This window comes from Dendrobates tinctorius, unplaced genomic scaffold (genome assembly GCF_039654945.1).
Source record: "Dendrobates tinctorius isolate UK_male_01 unplaced genomic scaffold, ASM3965494v1 ptg000028l, whole genome shotgun sequence".
In the NCBI taxonomy this organism is placed as follows: Eukaryota; Metazoa; Chordata; class Amphibia; order Anura; family Dendrobatidae; genus Dendrobates; species Dendrobates tinctorius.
Window position 1 is genome coordinate 48,204,049 of NW_027361696.1, and position 25,952 is coordinate 48,230,000.

Genomic DNA, 25,952 nt, shown 5'->3' on the forward strand with positions numbered 1-25,952 from the left:
AAGAGTCACTTTAAACAATGTTTCTGTTGGTTTCCACTCTAACCCCTATAATCCTTCACTTTCTGATAACCCCACTAATCCCTACACCTAGTAAGGAACTGTTCATCTCTTCTTCAATCCTTCCAATCCATCTCGCCTCTTCCTCAGATCTGTTCCTCAACATACAATCCTCTGTCTCCAAACACAGACAGCCCCCTCATGCCCTCTCCTGCTCCCACCTGCTAACACTCTCTCTGCTCCTCCTCACTGCCGGTGATATCTCTCCAAATCCTGGTCTTCCTCACCACATTCCCACAGTCATTTCTACCTCCCATCCACACCCAATCACAACTTTCCATAACCACTCCAACCTTATACACATTCGCCCAGCCCCAGCTTCCCCAGTCCCACTAACAGGAGCTCTGTGGAACGCTTGCTCTGTCTGCAACAAACTTTCTTTCATCCATGATCTTTTTATTACTAACAAACTTTCCTTCCTCGCCATCACCGAAACCTGGCTCACCTCTTCTGACACAGCCTCTCCTGTTGTGAGTTCATTTTCCCCTTTACCACTGAGGCCCGATGAACTCCCTCTTCTAGTAAAGAAAGATAGTGAGCCTGATTATCAGGCATCTGGGTCTAATGATGATGATTGGCTGAGTGGAGTTTCTGACTGGATATAAGGCTGTCCACGCCCGTCTGCTCTGCGGGTGATTTCTCTGTGGATCCTTGGATACTAGTCTGAATTCCTGCTCTCCAAAAGCTAAGTTTTCTGCTCTGCCGTTTGCATTTGTACGTTGTTTTTGTTTTGCTGGATTTCTGTCATTCCTTGCTGGGGTGATCTGAATTCCTTTAGCTCTGTCTTCAGAAAATACCTGAGTGCTGATATAGTTTTTGAAGCCTAGCTGCTTCAGGGCCTTTTGTCATATCAGCCTGTTGGCTTATGTCTTTTCAGGGTTTTTGCAGATTGCAGACAGCAGCTGTCCTATCCTGTCCTATTTTAGTGAGTTTGGGCCCCATTGTTTGCTCAGCCTATTTTTCTATCTGTGTGTGTGTTTTTTCATCTTGCTTCACCGTCATTATATGTTGGGGGCTGCCTTTTATTTTGGGGTCTGCTCTGGGGCAGTTTAGTTTTCCTTTTCTGTCTTTAGGCTATTTAGTTTCTCCGGCTGTGATCGAGGGGTCTAGGGCACCGTAGGAACCCCCCACAGCTACTGCTAGTTGTGTTGTTAGGTTCAGGGGTCTGCAATCTGATAGTTGCCAACTTCTCCGGTTTTCCGGACTTAGCTGCTATTTTTGAGTCTGCCTCCTACGGTGACTCATTCATAACAGAATCACCCGCCGAACCGCAGATCCTAGGGTACTCAATAGCAGGAAGGAATTGTAAAAAAAAAAAGTGTGTATATTTTTTCCTCTATATCTCTGAGGCCGTAGGGGTATTTTTTTTTTCTCTCAATGGAGATAAAGCAATTGTCTGATCGTGTGGAGCAGCTCGCTGCGGAAGTGCGGGGAATTTCCGCCTACCTTGCTCATTCTCATACTGCTGAACCAAAGATTCCCACACCTGATGTATTTTTTGGGGATCGGTCTAAATTTTTGAATTTCAAAAATAATTGTAAATTATTTTTTGCCTTGAAGCCTAACTCGTCAGGGAGCTACACGCTGCAGGTTAAAATTGTCATCTCTTTGCTGCGTGGCGATCCCCAGGATTGGGCGTTTTCTTTGAAACCTGATGATCCTATTCTGACTAATGTGAACGCATTTTTTCAAGCCTTGGGGTTGTTGTATGACGAACCTAATGTCATTGATCAGGCTGAAAAGACCCTGCTGGCATTGAACCAGGGTCAAGATTCTGCAGAATCGTACTGTCAAAAATTCCGAAAGTGGGCGGTACTTACTACCTGGAATGATAATGCCTTGGCTGCTCTCTTTCGGAAGGGTTTGTCAGAAGCCGTAAAAGATACTATGGTGGGATTTCCTGTTCCCTCTGGTCTTGACGATTCTATGTCATTAGCCATTCAGATTGATCGGCGTTTGCGCGAACGCAAAACTGCACGAGTGGTGTTGCCACTTGTTGAACGAGTGTCTGAGCCTATGCAATGTGATAGAGTTTTGTCCAGAGAGCAGCGTCAGGAGTTCAGAAGGCGTAATAAGTTGTGTTTTTTCTGTGGAGATGCCTAGCATATTATTTCTGTCTGTCCTAAACGAGAGAAATGCTTTGCACACACGTTTTCTGTTGGTGGTGTTAAACCTAAGTTTCTTCTGGCTATTACTCTGATCTGCTCCCTGTCCACATTTTCCGCCAAGGCTTTTGTGGATTCGGGAGCAGCTCTAAACCTAATGGACTTGGATTTTGCTAAACGTTGTGGACTTCCGATGACACCTCTGCAGACGCCTATTCCTTGGAGGGGGATTGATTCTACTCCTTTGGCAAAAAATAAACCTCAGTTTTGGACCCAGGTGGTAATGCGGGTCGCCCCAGACCATCAAGAAAATTGCAGATTTTGGTGTTGCATAATCTGCATGATACCATTGTTCTGGGGTTTCCCTGGTTGCAAATTCATAATCCAGTTTTGGATTGGAAATCTGTGTCTGTGGTGAGTTGGGGTTGTCGGTGTGCCTTTAGTGAGGCTCCGGTGTTTTCCACCTCTCCTCAGTCGCATGATGTTCCTGATTATTTGGCGGACTTTTATGATGTATTTAGTAATAATGAGTCTGCGTCTCTGCCTCCTCATAGAAGTTATGACTGTGCAATTGAACTGAGCCCGGGGTGTAAATTCCCCAAGGGTCGGCTCTTCAATTTATCTGTACCCGAGCATGAGGCTATGCGATCCTATATTAAGGAGGCGTTGGAGAAGGGTCATATTAGACCATCCTCGTCACCCTTAGGTGCCGTTTTTTTTTTTTTTAGCCAAAAAAGATGGATCATTAAGACCTTGTATTGATTATCGTGCCCTCAACAAAATTACTGTTAAATATCAGTATCCGTTACCCCTGATTTCGGATCTATTCTCTAGAGTTAAAGGTGCTTGTTGGTTTACCAAGCTTGACCTCAGGGGGGCGTATAATCTTATTCGCATTAAACATGGGGATGAATGGAAGACGGCATTTAATACTTCGGAGGGACATTTTGAGTACCTGGTGATGCCTTTTGGGCTCACTAATGCCCCTTCTGTCTTCCAATGCTTCATGAACAATATTTTCTGAGATTTTGTCGATAAATTTTTGATTATCTATCTGGATGATATTTTGATCTTCTCCAAGGATTGGGATTCTCATGTGGAACATATTCTGACTGTGTTCCGGATCTTGAGGGAGAATTCCCTGTATGTCAAAGGATCTAAATGCCTTTTTGGAGTACAGAGGATTTCTTTTTTGGGATTTATTTTGTCTCCGTCAACTATTGAAATGGACCCGGCCAAGGTACAGGCCATTCACGATTGGGTTCAGCCAACTTCTTTGAAGGCCCTTCAGAAGTTTTTGGGTTTTGCTAATTTTTATCGGAAATTTATAGCAAAATTTTCTAGTATTGCCAAGCCATTGGCTGATTTGACTAAGAAGGGTGCTGATGTGTTAAATTGGTCTCCAGAGGCTGTTTCTTCCTTTCAGGAGCTGAAGCGAAGATTCACCTCCGCCCCGGTTTTGCGGCAACCTGATGTCTCACTTCCGTTCCAGGTAGAGGTGGATGCTTCTGAGATTGGTGCAGGAGCTGTTTTGTCCCAAAAGGATCCTGTAACATCCAAAATGAATCCCTGTGCTTTCTTTTCCCGAAAGTTCTCTCCATCTGAACGTAACTATGATGTGGGGAATCGGGAACTGTTGGCCATGAAATGGGCATTTGAGGAGTGGAGACATTGGTTGGAGAGAGCTAAGCATCAAGTCGTGGTCCTCACTGACCACAAGAATTTGATTTACCTAGAGTCGGCTAAGCACTTGAACCCTAGACAGGCTAGGTGGGCCTTGTTTTTTACACGTTTTGATTTTGTGGTTTCTTTTCTTCCTGGAACTAAGAATGTCAAGGCAGACGCCCTCTCTAGGAGCTTCTTTGCTGATTCTCCTGTGGTGACCAAACCTGCTACCATCTTAGGCGAAAGGGTAGTTCTTTCTGCCATCTTGCCCGATTTGAGACGTGCTCTGGAAGAGTTCCAGGAGGACAAACCTGAGCGTTGTCCCAGTGGAAAGTTGTATGTTCCGGACCAGTGGAAGAGGAGAGTGATGTCTGAAGTTCATTGCTCTGCTTTGGCTGGTCATCCAGGTATTTTTGGTACTAGAGATTTGGTGAGTTGGTCTTTTTGGTGGCCCTCCTTGTCTCGTGATGTCAGGAATTTTGTGCAGTCCTGTGGGACTTGCTCCCGGTCTAAATCGTGTTCTCGCTCTAGTGGGTTGTTGATGCCTTTGCCTGTCCCCAAGAGGCCATGGACCCATATTTCAATGGATTTTATCTCTGATATGCCTATCTCTCAGAGAATGACTGTTATTTGGGTGACTTGTGATAGATTCTCTAAGATGGTCCATCTTGTACCACTCCCTAAGTTGCCGTCTTCCTCTGAGTTGGTATCCCTGTTTTTGCAACAGGTGGTTCGCTTGCACGGGATTCCTGAGAACATTGTATCTGACAGAGGGGTTCAGTTTGTGTCTAGATTTTGGAGAACTTTCTGTTCCAAGCTGGGAATTCAGTTGTCCTTCTCCTCTGCTTTTCACCCTCAAACCAATGGGCAGACAGAGAGAACAAACCAGACCTTGGAGTCATATTTGAGATGTTTTATTTCCGCTGATCAGGATGTTTGGGTTTCATTTTTGCCCTTGGCCGAATTTGCTTTAAATAATAGAGCTAGTTCTGCCACTTTGATGTCACCTTTTTTTTGTAACTTTGGGTTTCATCCTCGATTTTCTTCAGGGCAGGTGGAGCCCTCTGCCTGCCCAGGTGTTGACACTGTGGTGGAGAGAATGCACCAGATCTGGGACCAAGTGGTGGATAAGTTGTCTCTCTCCCAGGAAAAGGCCCAGCGGTTTTCCAACCGACATAGGACCATTAGTCCCCAGTTTAAGGTTGGTGATATGGTGTGGTTATCATCAAAAAATATTGCTATGAAGGTGGCTTCTCCTAAGTTTAAGCCTAGATTTATTAGACCTTACAAGATTTTGGAGATTATTAATCCAGTCTCTTTTCGTTTGGCTCTTCCTGTCACATTTAAAATCCATAATGTGTTCCATAAGTCTTTGTTGAAGAGGTTTGTTGAACCTGTTGTTCCTGGGGTGGCACCTCCAGACCCTGTATTGGTTGAAGGTAACATGGAATATGAGGTAGAGAAGGTACTGGATTCCCATCTGGCTAGACGGAGACTCCAGTATTTGGTTAAGTGGAAGGGTTATGGTCAGGAGGATAATTCCTGGGTCTCTGCCTCTGATATTCATGCCAAAAGATTGGTGCGTGCCTTTCATCGGGCTCACCCTGATCGCCCTGGTGGCGTGGTTGAGGGTTCAGTGACCCCTCCTCAAGGGGGAGGTACTGTTGTGAGTTCATTTTCCCCTTTACCACTGAGGCCTGATGAACTCCCTCTTCTAGTAAAGAAAGATAGTGAGTCTGATTATCAGGCATCTGGGTCTAATGATGATGATTGGCCGAGTGGAGTTTCTGACTGGATATAAGGCTGTCCACGCCCGTCTGCTCTGCGGGTGATTTCTCTGTGGATCCTTGGATACCAGTCTGAATTCCTGCTCTCCAAAAGCTAAGTTTTCTGCTCTGCCATTTGCATTTGTACGTTGTTTTTGTTTTGCTGGATTTCTGTCATTCCCTGCTGGGGTGATCTGAATTCCTTTAGCTCTGTCTTCAGAAAATACCTGAGTGCTGATATAGTTTTTGAAGCCTAGCTGCTTCAGGGCCTTTTGTCATATCAGCCTGTTGGCTTATGTCTTTTCAGGGTTTTTGCAGATTGCAGACAGCAGCTGTCCTATCCTGTCCTATTTTAGTGAGTTTGGGCCCCATTGTTTGCTCAGCCTATCTTTCTATCTGTGTGTGTGTTTTTTCATCTTGCTTCACCGTCATTATATGTTGGGGGCTGCCTTTTATTTTGGGGTCTGCTCTGGGGCAGTTTAGTTTTCCTTTTCTGTCTTTAGGCTATTTAGTTTCTCCGGCTGTGATCGAGGGGTCTAGGGCACCGTAGGAACCCCCCACGGCTACTGCTAGTTGTGTTGTTAGGTTCAGGGGTCTGCAATCTGATAGTTGCCAACCTCCAGTTTTCTGGACTTAGCTGCTATTTTTGTGTCTGCCTCCTACGGTGACTCATTCATAACACTCTCCTGCTGCACTCTCATATGGAGGATTCCAGCTTTCCCACACCCCCCGCCCCAGCTGCAAGCATGGTGGAGGAGTTGGTTTTCTCCTGTCAGATAACTGCTCCTTCACCCCAATCCCACTGCCGCCCTCTGTTACCCTCCCTTCCTTCGAGGTGCACTCTGTGCGCATCTACTCCCCCTCCAACCTCCAACTAGCTGTCATATACCGCCCTCCAGGGTCAGCCACCACCTTCTTTGACCACTTCACCACCTGGCTACTCCATTTCCTTTCCACTGATATCCCCACTATCATCTTGGGTGACTTCAACATCCCCATTGACACTTCCCTCTCAGCTGCCACTAAACTTCTATCTCTCACTTCCTCCTTCGGCCTCACTCAATGGTCTTCTGCAGCCACTCACAAAGATGGCCACACACTAGACCTCATCTTCACCCGCCTCTGCTCCCTATCTAGCCTCTCTAACTCATCTCTTCCTCTCTCTGACCACAACCTACTTACATTCTCTTCCCTCTCCTCCTCAGGTCCACAATCCCCACCTCAAAAACTCGCACACCCTCGAAGAAATCTTCAACTCCTCGATCTACACTCACTGTCTGAATCCCTCCTCCCTCTTACAAACATAAGCTGTAGCTTTGGAATCAGTTGCCCCTCTCAAACATACCAAAACTCGCAAAATCAACAGACAGCCCTGGCACACCAGTCTGACCAAAGAACTGAGGCGGGCTTCCAGGGCTGCTGAGCGGAGATGGAAAATATCCCACTCCAATGAGGACTTCATCATATTCAAACAGGCCCTCACTAGTTTCAAGGCCACACTCGCTGCAGCAAAACAAACCTACTTCGCATCTCATATCCTCCCTGTCTCGCAACCCTAAACAGTTATTCAACACCTTCAATTCTCTCCTCCGCCCCCCAGCACCTCCTCCCTCTCCACTCATCTCAGCTGAAGACTTTGCCTCATTTTTCAAGGAGAAGATTGATATCAGAGACAGTTTTGGTCAACAACCCCCAATGCCCTTCATCCTACCTGCCCTGCCCTCCTCCCCCAAAACCAACTTCTCCACCATTACAGAAGATCGACTCTCCACTCTACTCTCAAGATCACATCTCACTACCTGTGCAATTGACCCAATCCCATCCCACTTCATCCCAAACCTCACCACAGTCTTCATCCCAACCCTAACCCATCTCTTCAACATATCACTAACAACTGGTGTTTTCACCTCAATCTTTAAACATGCCTCAATCACACCTATCCTCAAAAAGCCCTCTCTTGACCCATCCTCTGTATCTAGCTATTGCCCTATATCACTTCTCCCCTATGCCTATCTTGGATTGCGTCATACCTAGCAGACCAGACATTCAGCGTCTCCCATTCGCACACCACCCCCTCACCGCGCCCCCTATCTGTCGGAGTCCCACAAGGTTCAGTCCTAGGCCCCCTGCTCTTCTCCGTTTACACCTTCGGCCTTGGACAGCTCATAGAATCTCATGGCTTTCAGTATCATCTCTATGCTGATGACACACAGATCTACATCTCTGGACCAGATATCACCTCCCTACTAAACAGAATCCCTCAATGTCTGTCTGCTATTTCATCCTTATTGTCCACTAGATTTCTAAAACTTAATATGGACAAAACAGAATTAATCATCTTTCGCTCATCTCACGTGACCCCCCAACAGACCTATCCATTAAAGTAAACGGCTGCCCACTCTCTCCAGTCCCACAAGCTCGCTGCCTCGGGGTTATCCTTGACACTGATCTCCTTCAAACCACATATCCAAGCCCTTTCCGCTTCCTGCCGACTTCAGCTCAAAAATATTTCACGGATCCGTACATTCCTCAACCAAGAATCTGCAAAAACCCTAGTCCATGCCCTTATCATCTCCCGCCTTGACTACTGCAACCTCCTGCTCTGTGGCCTCCCCTCTAATACTCTCGCACCCCTCCAATCTATTCTTAATTCTGCTGCCAGACTAATCCACCTGTCCCCCCGCTATTCCCCGGCCTCTCCCCTCTGTCAATCCCTGCACTGGCTGCCCATTACCTAAAGACTCCAGTTCAAAACCCTAACCATGACATACAAAGCCATCCACAACCTGAGTCCTCCGTACATCTGTGACCTAGTCTCCCGGTACTTACCTGCACGAAACCTATGATCCTCACAAGATCTCCTTCTGTACTCCCCTCTTATCTCCTCTTCCCACAATCGCATACAAGATTTCTCCCGCGCATCCCCTCTACTCTGGAACTCTCTACCACAACATATCAGACTCTCGCCTACCATGGAAACCTTCAAAAAGAACATGAAGACCTACCTCTTCCGACAAACCTACAACTTGCAGTAACCACCGATCCACCAAACCGCTGCACGACCAGCTCTACCCTCATCTACTGTATCCTCACCCATCCCGTTGTAGATTGTGAGCCCTTGCGGGCAGGGTCCTCTCTCATCCTGTACCAGTCGTGACTTGTATTGTTTAAGATTACTGTACTTGTATGTATTACAGTATGTATACCCCTCACATGTAAAGCGCATGGAATAAATGGCGCTATAATAATAAAAGAATTAAAAACATATGTGACATGCACAAGTGTGAACAAGTCGGTAAGACAATGTTCACACCACCCAATGGCTGAAACACAACAAGAAAGCACAAAATGACAAATTTGCAAAAAATACTCTGAAGTAAAAAACATGACAGTAATCAGCAAGTGATGTATAACAAATACAGGGTATTTAGTAGATACATTTTTTGCAAAAAATATATACCAAGCTTCTTCACCACGTCTCGGTAACCCTTCATGAAGCAGTCCCTATCTAATGTATTTAAAACCTGAACATGTGAACAGTGTCTAAATGAACAGGACACAGACAGGCGCCTCCTAGTATATGGGCTTGTGGTGCAAGACAGCTCATTTATGTGCATGTCACACAGGAGAGGGGTGGGGTCTCCCAAACCATGCTGAGCACGGAAAAAACGGATTAAAAACATATGTGACATGCACAAGTGTGAACAAGTCGGTAAGACAATGTTCACACCACCCAATGGCTGAAACACAACAAGAAAGCACAAAATGACAAATTTGCAAAAAATACTCTGCAGTAAAAAACATGACAGTAATCAGCAAGTGCTGTATAACAAATACAGGGTATTTAGTCGATACGTTTTTTGCAAAAAATATATACCAAGCTTCTTCACCACGTCTCGGTAACCCTTCATGAAGCAGTCCCTATCTAATGTATTTAAAACCTGAACATGTGAACAGTGTCTAAATGAACAGGACACAGACAGGCGCCTCCTAGTATATGGGCTTGTGGTGCAAGACAGCTCATTTATGTGCATGTCACACAGGAGAGGGGTGGGGTCTCCCAAACCATGCTGAGCACGGAAAAAACGGATTAAAAACATATGTGACATGCACAAGTGTGAACAAGTCGGTAAGACAATGTTCACACCACCCAATGGCTGAAACACAACAAGAAAGCACAAAATGACAAATTTTTTTCCGTGCTCAGCATGGTTTGGGAGACCCCACCCCTCTCCTATGTGACATGCACATAAATGAGCTGTCTTGCACCACAAGCCCATATACTAGGAGGCGCCTGTCTGTGTCCTGTTCATTTAGACACTGTTCACTTGTTCAGGTTTTAAATACATTAGATAGGGACTGCTTCGTGAAGGGTTACCGTGACGTGGTGAAGCAGCTTGGTATATATTTTTTGAAAAAAACGTATCAACTAAATACCCTGTATTTGTTATACAGCATTTGCTGATTACTGTCATGTTTTTACTGCAGAGTATTTTTTGCAAATTTGTCATTTTGTGCTTTCTTGTTGTGTTTCAGCTATAATAATAAATAATAATAATAATATAGAGAAAAAGGTGCTTCACACATGGAGCATGTGTTTGTGCCACGAGTCTTCCGGAGCGCTGTCCCGGCCGGTGACAGGTACTTAACGTTCCCCCTGTTCCAACGATGTGCTAGCATGTACTGTGCACAGTGAGTAGCTGTGGCATGCAGGGAGCCTGCAGGACCTTCGTGAAGTCACCAGTCACGTGATGGAATACAGGGAGCACAGTGGACCAATTCCTCTCTGATTAGTTTCGGAAAAAATATGGTTTCCTTCATCATCCCTCCTGCTCGGTTGTAGCTAGAATGTATGGGCTCCCTCCAGGTCCTGATTACAGCCCATACATTCTAGCTGTCTTAGTAGTGAATGTAAATCACAATGTCCACCCTGGAAAAATAAGAAACCAGGGCTACAGACCAATTGGTATTATAAAAATGTATTTTTATTTAACAAAAATTAAAAATATATTAGGCTAGAGAGATGTACATATCAATGAAGGGACGTCGTGAACCCATAGGTTACTCACATCTATCAACCACCCAATTGAAAACCATTATTAAACAGTAACAAGTAATAATTGCTGCACATCACTTATCTTATAAAAACATCCACATAGATGTAAATAATTTATAATGTGTTATAAAAAATCCATAACAGAATGGTAAGATAAGGACTCTCAAAAATGTCATTGCTGCAACATACCAAAACCGTCAATAATCTGGACTGTACCAATTCACATAAATAAATATCCACAAGGCATATATAATAACCATCTATATGGCAGTATCATCCTTTTTTTCGCGGTATAACAAACCGCTCTTACAGGAAGCCAAAAAATCTCAGCCTAATAAATATAGATCTCCTATTTACAATACCCATGAAATCACATAGCAATTAGTAATGGCCGCCCCTATTTGCGGTGTAAAACACCGCTAAGTAAAAGGAGCCAAAATAGGCCTATGTGCATAGTGACAAACATGGGATGTAAAACTGTGAACCGGCTTCGTTGCAGCAATCATATAACAATAAAGAGAATGATCATATGGAACAAGGCAGCGATTACCAGTGATCGACGAGGAGTCTCCCCGGGCGTCCCTCTGCCCCGACGCGCGTTTCGCTTTTGCTTCAACGGGTGATTGGGATTGCAAATGATGAAGTGGGGTGATGGGGACTGCAAATGATGAAGTGGGGGTGATGGGGACTGCAAATGATGAAGTGGGGGTAATGGGGACTGCAAATGATGAAGTGGTGGTGATGGGGACTGCAAATGATGAATTGAGTGTGAGGGATGGGGGACAGCAATTGAATTGAAAGTGGGGGTGGGGAGAGCAAATGGTGAATTGAAGGTGGGGAGTGGGGAAAGCAAATAATAATGAATTTTGAGAGTGAGGGAGTAAATGATGTATTGAATGTGGGGGAGAGTTGTTGATAATGAATAGAGGGTGGGAGAGAAAGACATGACATTGAATTGGGGCAGAAGGGGCATGTAAATATAATGAATAGGGTTAAGGGTTAGAGCAGGAGGTACATAGTGGGGGCGTTGAAGATAAAGTGACGGGTAATGAATTTGGGGAAAGAGTTCAGGAACTAATTAGTTTATATATTAAATGGAGAAAGTGGCTATTTATAGTTAGTGGGTGCACAGTGGCGGATTATAATTTATATTTGTAATGAGGGGTTGCATAATAACCAATTATATATTAATGGTGGGTGCACGTCTGTATTCAGATGTGTAGTGTAGAAAAAAGGGAAAAAGTGGGGATTGTGCTCTGGAAGCGTTGCTCTAGATAACTGTGTTATTTTATGCAGAGACAAGTCCTGGCTGAAAGAAGTGATGGTGGACTGCATTGAATTAAAAAGAAAAGCAAAGATGGATGACTTCAGCTAGAGACATCACTGGTGAGTCAGTGTGTTACCTGTACACTAACACTATAAACTATATACTGTGTACAGAGCTCCTGTGTATAATATCACTAGAGATCACTTTATTACCTGTACACTAAACACTATATGCAGAGCTCCTGTGTATAATGTCACTAGTGATCACTGTATTACCTGTACACTGACATTGTATACTATGTACAGAGCTCCTGTGAATAATGTCAAAGGTGATCCCTGTGTTACCTGTACACTGACACTATATACAGAGCTCCTGTGTATAATGGCACCGGTGATCACGGTATTACTTGTACCCAGACACTGCATACTAAGTACAGATCTCCTGTGTATAATGGCAGTTATGATGATAGTATTTTTTTATTAGTGATCAATATTGTAGTATTCAGTCACAATGTGGTGGTAATATGGTGTCTGGCCATGATGTGGCGGTATTTGTACCTTATATGTGCTATTAGTTGGTCACAATGTGGTGGAAATATGTGGTCTGGTCATGGTGTGGTGGTATTTGTTCCTTGTATGGGCTATTATTCGGTCACTGTGATTTCGTAATATGCGATCTGGTCATGCTGTGTTGGTATTTGTTCCTTGTATGCTGTATTGGTCACCATGTGGTGGTAATATGTGGTCTGGACATGGTGTGGTGGTATTTGTTCCTTGTATGTGGTATTATAGGTCACTGAGGTGGTAATATGGTGTCTAGTCATGGTGCGGTGATATTTGTTCCTTGTACGTGATATTATTGGTCATTTTAAAAATTTAAAAATAAATAAGAATATACCTAAATTGTATTGCATATTTTAGCAAATGTTTAATAGGTTAGAGTAGAGTAGGGCTCGGCCAAAAGAGTCTACCTTGTCTTGGCGGCAGATTAAAAAAATCTTTCAGCCAAAACAAAAGCTGCTGGCTATGTGTGTGATCTGGTTATGGGAACTGTTAATGTGTGATTGGTGAGAAGTGGAGTTTTTCCAAGAGAGGGTGGAGGAACTGTGGACAGTTTGAGGGGTGGAGCCTGGGTGGAGTCTCAAGAGGCATCGACCTAGGATCGAGTACATCTGTACTCGATCCTAGCCTGGGACGTCACTATTTCAGCCAATCTAAATGGCTGAAAGAATGAGAAAGGCTGTGATTGGATGTTCAGAATTGAACAGCAAACCACAGCGATCGGGTGGGCGGGGACACAGCCCAAGATGCCGACACCATCTTCCTACAGGTAAGATGGCATCGGAATTTTAATGCAGTCACCGCGACTTAAGTCACAGTGTCACATTAAAGGGCATGACGTACTATCCTGTCCATGGGAAGTAAGGCCCAGGTCACATGGATGGGATAGTAGGTCAGATGGCAGAGAGGGGTTAATTATATATTCAGTCAGAGCAATATAGTAATTTTTAGATTCAGGGATCCTATTATATTAAAGGAAATGCTGCGGCATTTCAGAGTAAAAAAAAACATACTGTAGAAGTTGGCCATGGAAAAAGTTGTGCAGCAGACTAGTCCAATAGGTGGGTCCCCGGTTGCTTCTCATGCCCACTGCCAGTGGTCTCTCAATACACACGTACTTGAGGGGTGTTTTCGAATAGTCTTCCATGTGGCTCAGTCCCTGGCAGCTAATAATGTATGTTTTATCTGAAATGCTGCAATGTTTGTTGAAATCATGCAACCAATGTCTGATACATGATTCCCGGGGATTGGCAGCATCTATCAGCTGTCAGGTTCCCATTAATTATATATTTAGGGCACACAGTACATTAATTGTAACTTCAGGGGACACGTATCTTCATTTTGTATTAAGGGAGAACAGTTCATTCACTTTATATTCATGACCATTGTATCTTTATTCCATGTTCAAGCCTTAGTTTGAAGGCTTGTGGAAGACGAAGGAAGCCCAGGTGTCACTGAAAAGGGAAGCCTACTTTCTTCAATTTAATGTCACATTTTTATTCTAAGAGTGAATAATAGGCGTTGTGTGTTATGTTTTTAGGTGTTTTTGCACATTTGGAAAAAAATATTTTTGAGAATTCCCCAAGTTAGATTTGTTTTTACTGAGGATGCCAAAAAGGTTGGAAAATATTGGTTTATGATATTATCTGCTATTTTATCGTTGGGAGTACTGTATGAAACACTAACATTACCTGGTGCAGAAATATTTGCTGGAAGTCAACAGAACATGCAAAATTTGTTTTTACATTGCAGGTGCTTTGAAACTACATTAGCGGATGTTGTGGCTCAATGAAGAATCTCATGAGTTAAAAGATCAAAATTATTGGTTTGTCCTAAAATTTGTGGTCATCAGCTCCACTTTACACTTCAACTTGAGTATTAATGCCTGATAAAAGCCTGACTCTTGTTAAACATTACGTTTTTGTTAAATGTGAACCCTTTGCCTCATTAATAAAGGTAATCGAATCGGCTCAACAAGAATTGAATTCGCTTGGAATTTTACAAAAAAAATTGGATTCACTTGAATCTGAATTTTTTTGTCATTCACTTTGTACAGATACAGTAAAAAGTGAGCCGGCCAGCCACCAATTTTCTGATTTGTAGATGGCTGGGAAAGGGGTTAAAAAAAGCTACTCACATTGCGGCTCACCACCAGAGCCCCTGAATTGGATGTCCACTAAATGCTCCATTTGGCCTTTTCTTTTCATCAATGCACCTTGTCCTCATCATACATCTTTACTTAGTACTAGGGCTTCTAGCCTCCTCAGTGCCAGAAGTTCTGATGTAACAGGCCATAAAATACCCCAAGTCCAGATTGTACCCCAAGCTTGATATACCCTGGGTATATTATGTCCTAGGCCATTTTATACTCCGGGGTATAAATTTGCCTGGGCCATTTCATACCCTCTCATGCCAGATTATATCCCCCTTGATATCAACAGTGTTGAGTGATATACACAAGAATTATTTAATTTTTTAACATCTTATTGGGGTTTCAGGTGTGTCAGGTAAGTTATGTGAAAATATAACTCATTAAATCTTAAAGTTCTAAACACATAGATGTTTATTGAATGCACAAAAAAAGAAAATACGGTGGCACTCACCGGTAAAAGTCCATTCTTTATTAAACAAATGGGTTACAGCATCTTCATAGGGAGAAAGGGAGGGGGAGTGTGCGGATGAAGATGGCCGTTTCGCTCTGTTGAGCTTCTACGGGTCATAAAACCAAAGAAAATGATAGAGGCATATACCCACAGCAAGGAGTGTACCTCCCCCATCATCCAGAACAACATGACAATGAATAACACACACAATAGAGACTGTAAAATTAAAACATAATTAAAACCATGATATCGAGCAAAAAAAGACAAGGAATTGCAGAAAAATAGAAAATTAAAGAAAGACAGACCTATCGATCTTGTCATTAAAGCCAGTGGAATGCAATGTACCTGTTCGCAGAATCCACCTAGCCTCTCTCCTGAGGAGGAACCTATGTAAGTCTGAACAACTCTTTCTAGCCCTGCAAAAGAATACTCGTGGATCACCTTCATGACATTCCCTAATATGATTCATAATAATTTTATTTTTATATAGTGCTAACATATTTCACAGCGCTTTACAGTTTGAACACATTATCATCACTGTCCCCAATGGGGCTCACAATCTAATTTCCCTATCAGTATGTCTTTGGAATTTATAAGAGGAGGAACTTCTTTTCCCGAAGAAATTGATTTAAAGTGCTCTCTAAATCTGACGTATAAAGGGCGAATTGTTTTGCCAATGTAGAAATATCTGCAAGGGCTAAATAACACGTAAACTACATGGTCTGTTTTGCATGAACTAAAATAAAAGTCTATGGGATATGGATCCTATTTGCAAATGACAACCTGTCAGATGGTTTCTGCAAAATGGACAATGCCCATATCTGAAATTTCCTTTGGGGACACCTTGACTCAGTCAATCATGATTATCTTTTTGGATGCAATTTTTAACTAGTATATCCCTCAAACTGGTACTACGCCTGCATGAGATCAATGGACCTGTAGAAACAATCTCAGACAGATCATGTAGTTTACCTCCGTCATTTCCTTTGGTTTTATGACCCATAGAAGCTCAACAGAGCGAAACAGCCATCGTCAGCCGCACGCTCCCCCTCGCTTTCTCCCTATGAAGATGCTGTAACCCGTTTGCTTAATAAAGAATGGACAACCGTATTGTCTTTTTTTGTGCATTCAGCATTAATATTCATTTTTTCATTCGGTGTGCACCCGAAGTTCTGGTTCACATATGCACCATTGTTTGTTGGCACTTTGGATTCCCTGTGGTGCAGTCTGCTCTCGCTTTTATATAGATGTTTATTACTTAAACCAGAATAACTTCAATCAGTAAAAACTTCCACAAAGATCTAAGAGGTAAAGAATCCTACCGCACTTCTCAGTAGTTACACATTAAAGTAGATGTGTGTCTGAGTATGATAGAAAGAGATCTGCACACTTTTCAACCAATTAGAGACAGGGTGAGAAAACCAGTGAAGTGAAAAAACCAAGTTGCAACTACTTTCTGAGGGTTCCGTTTTACATAGCGACGCACCAGCGATCCCGACATCGATACGACCTGGTAAGGATCGCTGCTGCGTTTTCACACAGCAGCTATTCTGAACGATTCCAGCCTGCGTCCCTGAGTTCTGCATCACCAACGAGATCGCTCGTCGGCGTCAAACACAGCGATGCATGCTGGCCAGCGGGATGCCGACGATGAAAAAATGGCCCAGGACATTCGATCACGATCAGCGATATCCAGCAGGGGGGCCGGTCGCTTCTATGTGTGACATGTAGCGATATCGCAGGTGAGATCGCTGTTGCGTCACAAAATCTGTGACGCATCAGCGATCTTGCTAGCGATCTCGCTATGTGAGACGGGGCCTTAAGGTGAAAGCACTTATCTTAATGGACAACAGTATAATCTCAGATGTAAAGACTGTTGTCCGTTACCAGTCACATTGTATTACTACCGAGAAGAGAAAAAGTGTGCCAGGATAAATGAAATTAAATATTTATTTAATTAAAAAATGATTTTATTGATACAAATGTTAAAAGACACATTAAAAAATCCAAAATCTACACACACAGACAAAAACCCCAAGAATTGTAAAATGCTGTAAGATTAAATTGTAATACATAAGGTGACAAGAAAATAAGAAAATAAGATAATACTATGTATATAGAGAAGTTTCTAGTAATTTCACATGTAGTCAGTCACCATGAATTAGGATCCAAGAGCATAAACAGTGAAAAAGTATGACCCACAGTCTATATAGAATGTAGTGTATCACAATGCTAGGTCAGTAGGCATAGCAAGCAAAAAAGGGGGAGAGGGTAATACCTCAATGCAAGTAAAGTACAGCACATATAAATTGCAAACTTTTGAGGCAGAGATACTCACCTATCAGGCACCCAACGCGCGTTTCACAGTTGCTTCATCAATTTATATGTGTTGTACTTTACTTACATTGGGGCATTACCCTCTCTCCCCTTTTTTTGCTTGCTATGCCTACTGACCTAGCATTATGATACCTTACATCTCAGTCACATTGTATTGTAAGATCAATCTTTATTTTGTGATTAACCCCTTTACTCCCAAGGGTGGTTTGCACGTTAATGACCGGGTCAATTTTTGCCATTCTGACCATTGTCCATTTATGAGGTAATAACTCTGGAACGCTTCCATGGATCCCGGTGATTCTGACATTGTCTTTCTCGTGACATATTGTACTTCATGGAAGTTGCAAAATTTCATTCATATAGTTAGCACTTATTTGTGAAAAAAAAATGAAAATTTGGCAAAAATTTTGAAAATTTCACAGTTTTCCAAATTTAATTTTTATGCCCTTTAAATCACAGAGATATGGCACACAAAAAACTTAATAAGTAACATTTCCCACATGTTCACTTTACATCCGCACAATTTTGGAACCAAATTTTTTTGTTGACCAGCGATTTTACATTTTTACAACACCATTTTTTTTCAGGGACCACATCACATTTGAAGTCACTTAGAGGGGTCTATATGACAGAAAATACCCAAAAAGTGACACCATTTTAAAAACTACTCCCCTGACGGTACTCAAAACCACATTCAAGAAGTTCATTAACCCTTCAGATGCTTCACAGGAATTTTTTGAATGTTTAGAAAAAATGAACATTTAACTTTTTTCACAAAAAAATTATTTCAAGTCCAGTTTTTTTTATTTTACCAAGGGTAGCAGGATAAATTGGACTGCAAACGTTATTGTACAATTTGTCCTGAGTATGCTGATCCCTGATATGTGGGGGGGAGCCACTGTTTTGGTGAATGGCAGAGCAAAGAAAGGATGGAGCGCCGTTTCACTTTTCCAATGCAAAATTGGCTGGAATGGAGATCGGACGCCATGTCACGTTTGGAGAACCCCTGATTTGCCTAAACAGTGGAAACCCCCCACAAGTGACACCATTATGGAAACTAGACCCCCAAGGAACTTATCTAGATATGTGGTGAGATCTTTGAACCCCCAAGGGCTTCACAGAAGTTTATAACGTACAGCCATACAATTAAAAAATCATATTTTTTCCACAAAAATAATCTTTTCACCCCAATTTGTATTTTCCCAAGGGTAACAGGGCCCCAAAAGATATTAACTACTATTTGGGCGCATGGCAAAGCTTGGAAGGGAAGCAGCGCCGTTTGACTTTTTTGGCTGGAACTGAGATCGGACGCCATATCGCATTTGGAGAGTCCCTGATGTGCCTAAACAGTGGAAACCCCCCACAAATGACACCATTTTGGAAACTAGACCCCCCAAGGAACTTAGCTAGATGTGTGGTGAGTAGAGTTGAGCGAAACGGGACGAAAAAATTCAAAAGTCGCCGACTTTTGGCAAAGTCGGGTTTCATGAAACGAAACCCGACCCTAGGATGAGGTCGGCCACGAGGTCGGCGACTTACGCGCCAAAGTCGCGTTTCAAAAGTTTGTTTTGCGCTCTTTTTCAGCCAATCAGGATCCACGGACACTGTGGGCAACGTGATGACCTAGGCACGGGTCACCACCATCTTTCAGAAGGGCATGCAAGTGATTGGCTTGCTTTGGTGGGCGTCACAGGGGGTATAAAAGGGCGTGCACGCCGACCGCCATCTTACTTCTGCCGATCTTAGTATAGGGAGAGGTTGCTGCTGATTCTGTAGGGAGAGCGTTAGGCAGGGAAGAAGACAAAAAAACTGCTTCTGCTGCTAGCGATTTGGCCTGCACAACACACAAGTCACTGTGTGTGCAGTGCAAGGGGAGGCTATATTGTGGTGTATCAGTGGTGTTGGTTGTTGGGCTGCCTTTTAAGGCTTCCTGACACGCTGGCATTGCTGTTTACCCACTGCTCCGCAAACTGCTTTTTTAAAAGCAATCCAATCTCCCTTATCCTCTAGTCACTTTTGTCACAGCTGTGCCATCGAGCGTGTCACATAGCGCTCAGATATCAGTGGGCCTCACACAATCCACAAGTGTCCAGTGTCCAAAAGTGTGCGCAGAGATTCAAAATCTCCATTATCCTCTCGTCACTTTGGTCACAGGCAGCTGTGCCATCGAGCGTGTCACATAGCGCTCAGATATCAGTGGGCCTCACACAATCCACAAGTGTCCAGTGTCCAAAAGTGTGCGCAGAGATTCAAAATCTCCATTATCCTCTCGTCACTTTGGTCACAGGCAGCTGTGCCATCGAGCGTGTCACATAGCGCTCAGATATCAGTGGGCCTCACACAATCCACAAGTGTCCAGTGTCCAAAAGTGTGCGCAGAGATTCAAAATCTCCATTATCCTCTCGTCACTTTGGTCACAGGCAGCTGTGCCATCGAGCGTGTCACATAGCGCTCAGATATCAGTGGGCCTCACACAATCCACAAGTGTCCAGTGTCCAAAAGTGTGCGCAGAGATTCAAAATCTCCATTATCCTCTCGTCACTTTGGTCACAGCTGTGCCATCGAGTGTGTCACATAGCGCTCAGATATCAGTGGGCCTCACACAATCCACAAGTGTCCAGTGTCCAAAAGTGTGCGCAGAGATTCAAAATCTCCATTATCCTCTCGTCACTTTTGTCACAGGCAGCTGTGCCATCGAGCCTGTCACATAGCGCTCAGATATCAGTGGGCCTCACACAATCCACAAGTGTCCAGTGTCCAAAAGTGTGCGCAGAGATTCAAAATCTCCATTATCCTCTCGTCACTTTGGTCACAGGCAGCTGTGCCATCGAGCCTGTCACATAGCGCTCAGATATCAGTGGGCCTCACACAATCCACAAGTGTCCAGTGTCCAAAAGTGTGCGCAGAGATTCAAAATCTCCATTATCCTCTCGTCACTTTGGTCACAGGCAGCTGTGCCATCGAGCGTGTCACATAGCGCTCAGATATCAGTGGGCCTCACACAATCCTCCAGTGTCCAAAAGTGTGCGCAGAGATTCAAAATCTCCATTATCCTCTCGTCACTTTGGTCACAGGCAGCTGTGCCATCGAGCGTGTCACATAGCGCTCAGATATCAGTGGGCCTCACACAATCCACAAGTGTCCAGTGTCCAAAAGTGTGCGCAGAGATTCAAAACCTCCATTATCCTCTCGTCACTTTGGTCACAGGCAGCTGTGCCATCGAGTGTGTCACATAGCGCTCAGATATCAGTGGGCCTCACACAATCCACAAGTGTCCAGTGTCCAAAAGTGTGCGCAGAGATTCAAAATCTCCATTATCCTCTCGTCACTTTTGTCACAGGCAGCTGTGCCATCGAGCCTGTCACATAGCGCTCAGATATCAGTGGGCCTCACACAATCCACAAGTGTCCAGTGTCCAAAAGTGTGCGCAGAGATTCAAAATCTCCATTATCCTCTCGTCACTTTGGTCACAGGCAGCTGTGCCATCGAGCGTGTCACATAGCGCTCAGATATCAGTGGGCCTCACACAATCCACAAGTGTCCAGTGTCCAAAAGTGTGCGCAGAGATTCAAAATCTCCATTATCCTCTCGTCACTTTGGTCACAGGCAGCTGTGCCATCGAGCGTGTCACATAGCGCTCAGATATCAGTGGGCCTCACACAATCCTCCAGTGTCCAAAAGTGTGCGCAGAGATTCAAAATCTCCATTATCCTCTCGTCACTTTGGTCACAGGCAGCTGTGCCATCGAGCGTGTCACATAGCGCTCAGATATCAGTGGGCCTCACACAATCCACAAGTGTCCAGTGTCCAAAAGTGTGCGCAGAGATTCAAAACCTCCATTATCCTCTCGTCACTTTGGTCACAGGCAGCTGTGCCATCGAGCGTGTCACATAGCGCTCAGATATCAGTGGGCCTCACACAATCCACAAGTGTCCAGTGTCCAAAAGTGTGCGCAGAGATTCAAAATCTCCATTATCCTCTCGTCACTTTTGTCACAGGCAGCTGTGCCATCGAGCCTGTCACATAGCGCTCAGATATCAGTGGGCCTCACACAATCCACAAGTGTCCAGTGTCCAAAAGTGTGCGCAGAGATTCAAAATCTCCATTATCCTCTCGTCACTTTTGTCACAGGCAGCTGTGCCATCGAGCCTGTCACATAGCGCTCAGATATCAGTGGGCCTCACACAATCCACAAGTGTCCAGTGTCCAAAAGTGTGCGCAGAGATTCAAAATCTCCATTATCCTCTCGTCACTTTGGTCACAGGCAGCTGTGCCATCGAGCCTGTCACATAGCGCTCAGATATCAGTGGGCCTCACACAATCCACAAGTGTCCAGTGTCCAAAAGTGTGCGCAGAGATTCAAAATCTCCATTATCCTCTCATCACTTTGGTCACAGGCAGCTGTGCCATCGAGCGTGTCACATAGCGCTCAGATATCAGTGGGCCTCACACAATCCAAAAGTGTCCACAAGTGTGTGCAGAAATTCTAAATCTCCCCTGTCCTATAGACACCTTGTACCTTGTTTTACGTCATTGGAGGCTCATGTTCATGAACCACACCTTTCCTTGTGTCCTTCACCCCAACCAAGATTGAAGGATGACGCAGGCCATACTACTGATTACTCCATGGAGCTGTTTTCACATACCATGCCTGGATTATCAAGTGAAATGGTGAATTACCCAGGCCAAGATGAATCTGACATGGAGTGCACTGATGCACAGCCGCTGATGGATGATTCTGCTGGTACATTCACTCAGAGCACTACATTGTCCTCGCAGTGTACAGAGCCAGATTTTGACCCTGATGAGACTCAGGTGCCCCTTCCCGCACACTATACCACCATACACGGTGACACAGAGAAAGGTGCACATGACATAGAAGAGGAGGTGATGGATGACCCAGTTGTTGACCCAGATTGGCATCCATTGGGGGAAGAGGGTGCTGCTTCCAATAGCTCAGATGAGGAGCATCCACAGCAGACATCGACATCGCAACAGCTGTTATCTGGCAGGCCCGGAGCACTCCAAAGACAGGTTCCAAACATCAAAAGAGTTGCTGGACAGCTTGTCCAGAGGGTCAAAAGATCACAGCGTGCTAGGCCGCAAAATGTCTGCCAAAGTAGGAAGAGTGCAGTGTGGCACTTTTTTGAACAAAATCCTCATGATCAGGCCAAGGTTATCTGTAAGAAGTGCGCAAAGACCTTTAGCCGAGGGAAAAATCTGAAAAATTTGAATACCAGTTGCATGCTTAGACATTTAACCAGCATGCACTTGCAAGCGTGGACACAACACCAAACCTCAAGTGCCACATGTGCAACTGATCACAACGAAGGTAGTCAGCAACGCTACATTGTTTCCCCCACTGTAAGTCCACCGGTTAGCACAGCAGCAAATGTTGAGGTGTCGTTGCAAGACCACAGCAGTCAGGGAATCCCACTGTTATATCAACGAAAGACTGATTCTAGGCCATCAGAAAGAACACCAACTCCATCACCATCATCAACCCTCTCTCAGCCCGCCCTGTCCACCGCTACTTCCACCATATGCAGCTCTCAAGTCCAACTCACCCTCCCAGACACTATGAGTAGGTCAAGAAAGTACTCAGTCTCTCATCCGCGTACACTGGGTTTGAACGCCCACATTGCCAAACTAATCTCGTTTGAGATGATGCCCTTTCGGTTGGTGGAAAGCACAGCTTTCCGCGAACTCATGGACTATGCAGTACCACGCTATGACCTACCCAGTCGCCACTTCTTCTCTCGCAAAGCCATCCCAGCCCTCCACCATCATGTGAAAGACCGCATTGTCCATGCACTCAAGCAGTCAGTGAGCGGAAAGGTGCACCTCACAACTGATGCATGGTCCAGTCGGCATGGCCAGGGCCGTTACGTGTCCATCACTGCGCACTGGGTTAATGTGGTGGATGCAGGGTCCACAGGGGACAGCGGTGGTGGGACAGTGCTGCCTAGCCCACGGTATAGGAAACAGTTGGCTGTAGGCGTTCGACCCTCCTCCTCCTCCTCCTCCAGAAGCGAAAGCTCGTCCACAGAGCGCAGTCGTACGAGCACTCCATCTGCAGCTGCCACTGTTGCACACGATGTGTCCCCCTATCGATCAGCTAGTGGAAAGCGTCAGCAGGCTTTGTTGCAGATGATGTGTTTGGGCGACAGACACACCGCCGAGGTGCTGGCCGAGTACTTGAAGCGACAAACTGAGTCATGGCTGGGCAGTGTACATCTTGAGGCAGGCAAGGTAGTTAGTGATAACGGCCGTAATTTTGTGGCAGCCATAGCCCTTTCAAAACTCAGCCACATACCTTGCTTGGCTCACACCTTGAACCTGGTGGTGCAGTGCTTCCTCAAAAATTATCCGGAGTTAACAGCCCTGCTCCAGAAGGTGCGAAGACTGTGCGCGCACATCCGCCGGTCGCCTGTACACTCCGTTCGTATGCAGAAGCTGCAGCGATTGCTCCACCTTCCCAACCACCGCCTCATTATCGACATTGCAACAAGGTGGAACTCCACCCTGCACATGGTGGAGCGGCTGTGCGAGCAGAGGCAGGCCATAATGCATTTGTGGGAGGATACACGGCCAGGCACTTTGAGAGCAGACATGGAGTTGACAGGCGTGCAGTGGTCGAAGCTGAAAGACCTTTGTAAAGTCCTTCAGTGTTTTGAGGAATGCACACGGCTGGTAAGCGCAGACGACGCCATCCTAAGCATGAGCATCCCACTTATGCGTCTGCTCATGCAAACTTTGACGCACCTTAAGGAGCAGGCGTCTGCAGCCAATGTTGATGAGGAGGAAGAGGAGGAGGGAATCCTTGATGACATTCAGCCATTGTCTGCTCAGGGACCTCTCCTGGACGAGGTGGAGGAAGAAGAGGAGGAGGAGGAGGATGATGGGGATGATTACTTAGGGGAGGAGGATGCATCTCGTGGGGCAAGTGAAAATGTTGGCGTGGCAAGGTCTGGTACAGGGTTTGTGCGTGACTGGAGGGATGTGGATTTGCCAGAAAGTGCTCCTCCACCCAGCACTCGCAGTGCATCATTGACACCGGGAACATTGGCCCACATGTCAGATTATGCCTTGCGGATTCTAAAAAGGGACCCCCGCATTGCCAAAATGATGAACGATGATGACTACTGGTTGGCCAGCATCCTGGATCCACGCTATAAAGGCAAATTACAAAACATCATGCCACAGGAGAACCTTGACCTAATATTGGCTAATAAACAAGCAACTCTGGTAAATCGGTTGCTTGAGGCATTCCCAGCACACAGCAGCGGTGATGGTTCTCACACGAGCCGTACGGGCCGGGGGCAGCTTGGCAGAGGTGTTCGTGGTGCACACAGCAGAAGTGGCGTTGGAGACAGGGGTTTCATGACAATGTTGTGGACTGATTTTTCAAATACCGCTCACACAACTGGTAATACTGCATCGATGGAAAGTGACAGGAGACAGCAGTTGTCAACTATGGTTACAAACTACTTTTCCTCCCATATCGATGTTCTCCCACACAGGTCATTCCCCTTTGACTATTGGGCCGCTAAACTGGACACCTGGCCTGAATTGGCCCAATATGCCTTACAGGAGCTCGCTTGCCCAGCTGCAAGTGTGCTATCGGAAAGAGTCTTCAGTGCAGCTGGATCAATCCTGACAGAAAAAAGGACCCGTCTGTCAACCCAAAATGTGGATGATCTAACCTTCATTAAAATGAACCACGCATGGGTTTCCAAGGATTTTGTCCCACCTTCCCCTGATGACACATAGGGTGACAGAAAAATGGCTTGCTTTGGTCCACCTCTTCCTGGTACTTCACCTATTTCGCCTTTTGCATCAGCTGAATGTCCAACATCAACATATGCCACTTTCTAAAACTCCCTAACTGTGCTGCCTCCTCCCCCATGGCCGGGGTCACCACCTACCGCACGACACCGTGCGAGTGCCGTTGCCCTGGACAGGTGGGTAGGCCGACTCTTGGGCGCGGGCACTGGCACAGGGTCCCTCATAGTGCAATCAAGTGTCTCTGACGGTGGTGGTGCACACCCGCCGTCAGACACACCGCTGTACTATGAGGGGCCCAGTGCCAGTACCGACGCCCACGAGTGGGCCCCCCTTGCTTGGGCAGGGCCCCAGCATTTGCAATCTTTACCTCTCCCTGCTCCTCCGCTGTGTAATCTGGGCCGTCAAATCCATACTGTGCCTGACACCGTCTGAGCCTGCCTCCTGAGACATATATTTTGAATGTGTACGCTATCCATACATGTTATCCAGGGATACGGTACCCTTTCTAACCTTTGTGCAATCATGTGCAATCCATACTGGGCCTAACACCGTCTGAGCCTGCCTCATGCTGTATAGACATATATTTTGAATGTGTACGCTATCCATACATGTTATCCAGGGATACGGTACCCTTTCTAACCTTTGTGCAATCACGTGCAATCCATACTGGGCCTAACACCGTCTGAGCCTGCCTCATGCTGTATAGACATATATTTTGAATGTGTACGCTATCCATACATGTTATCCG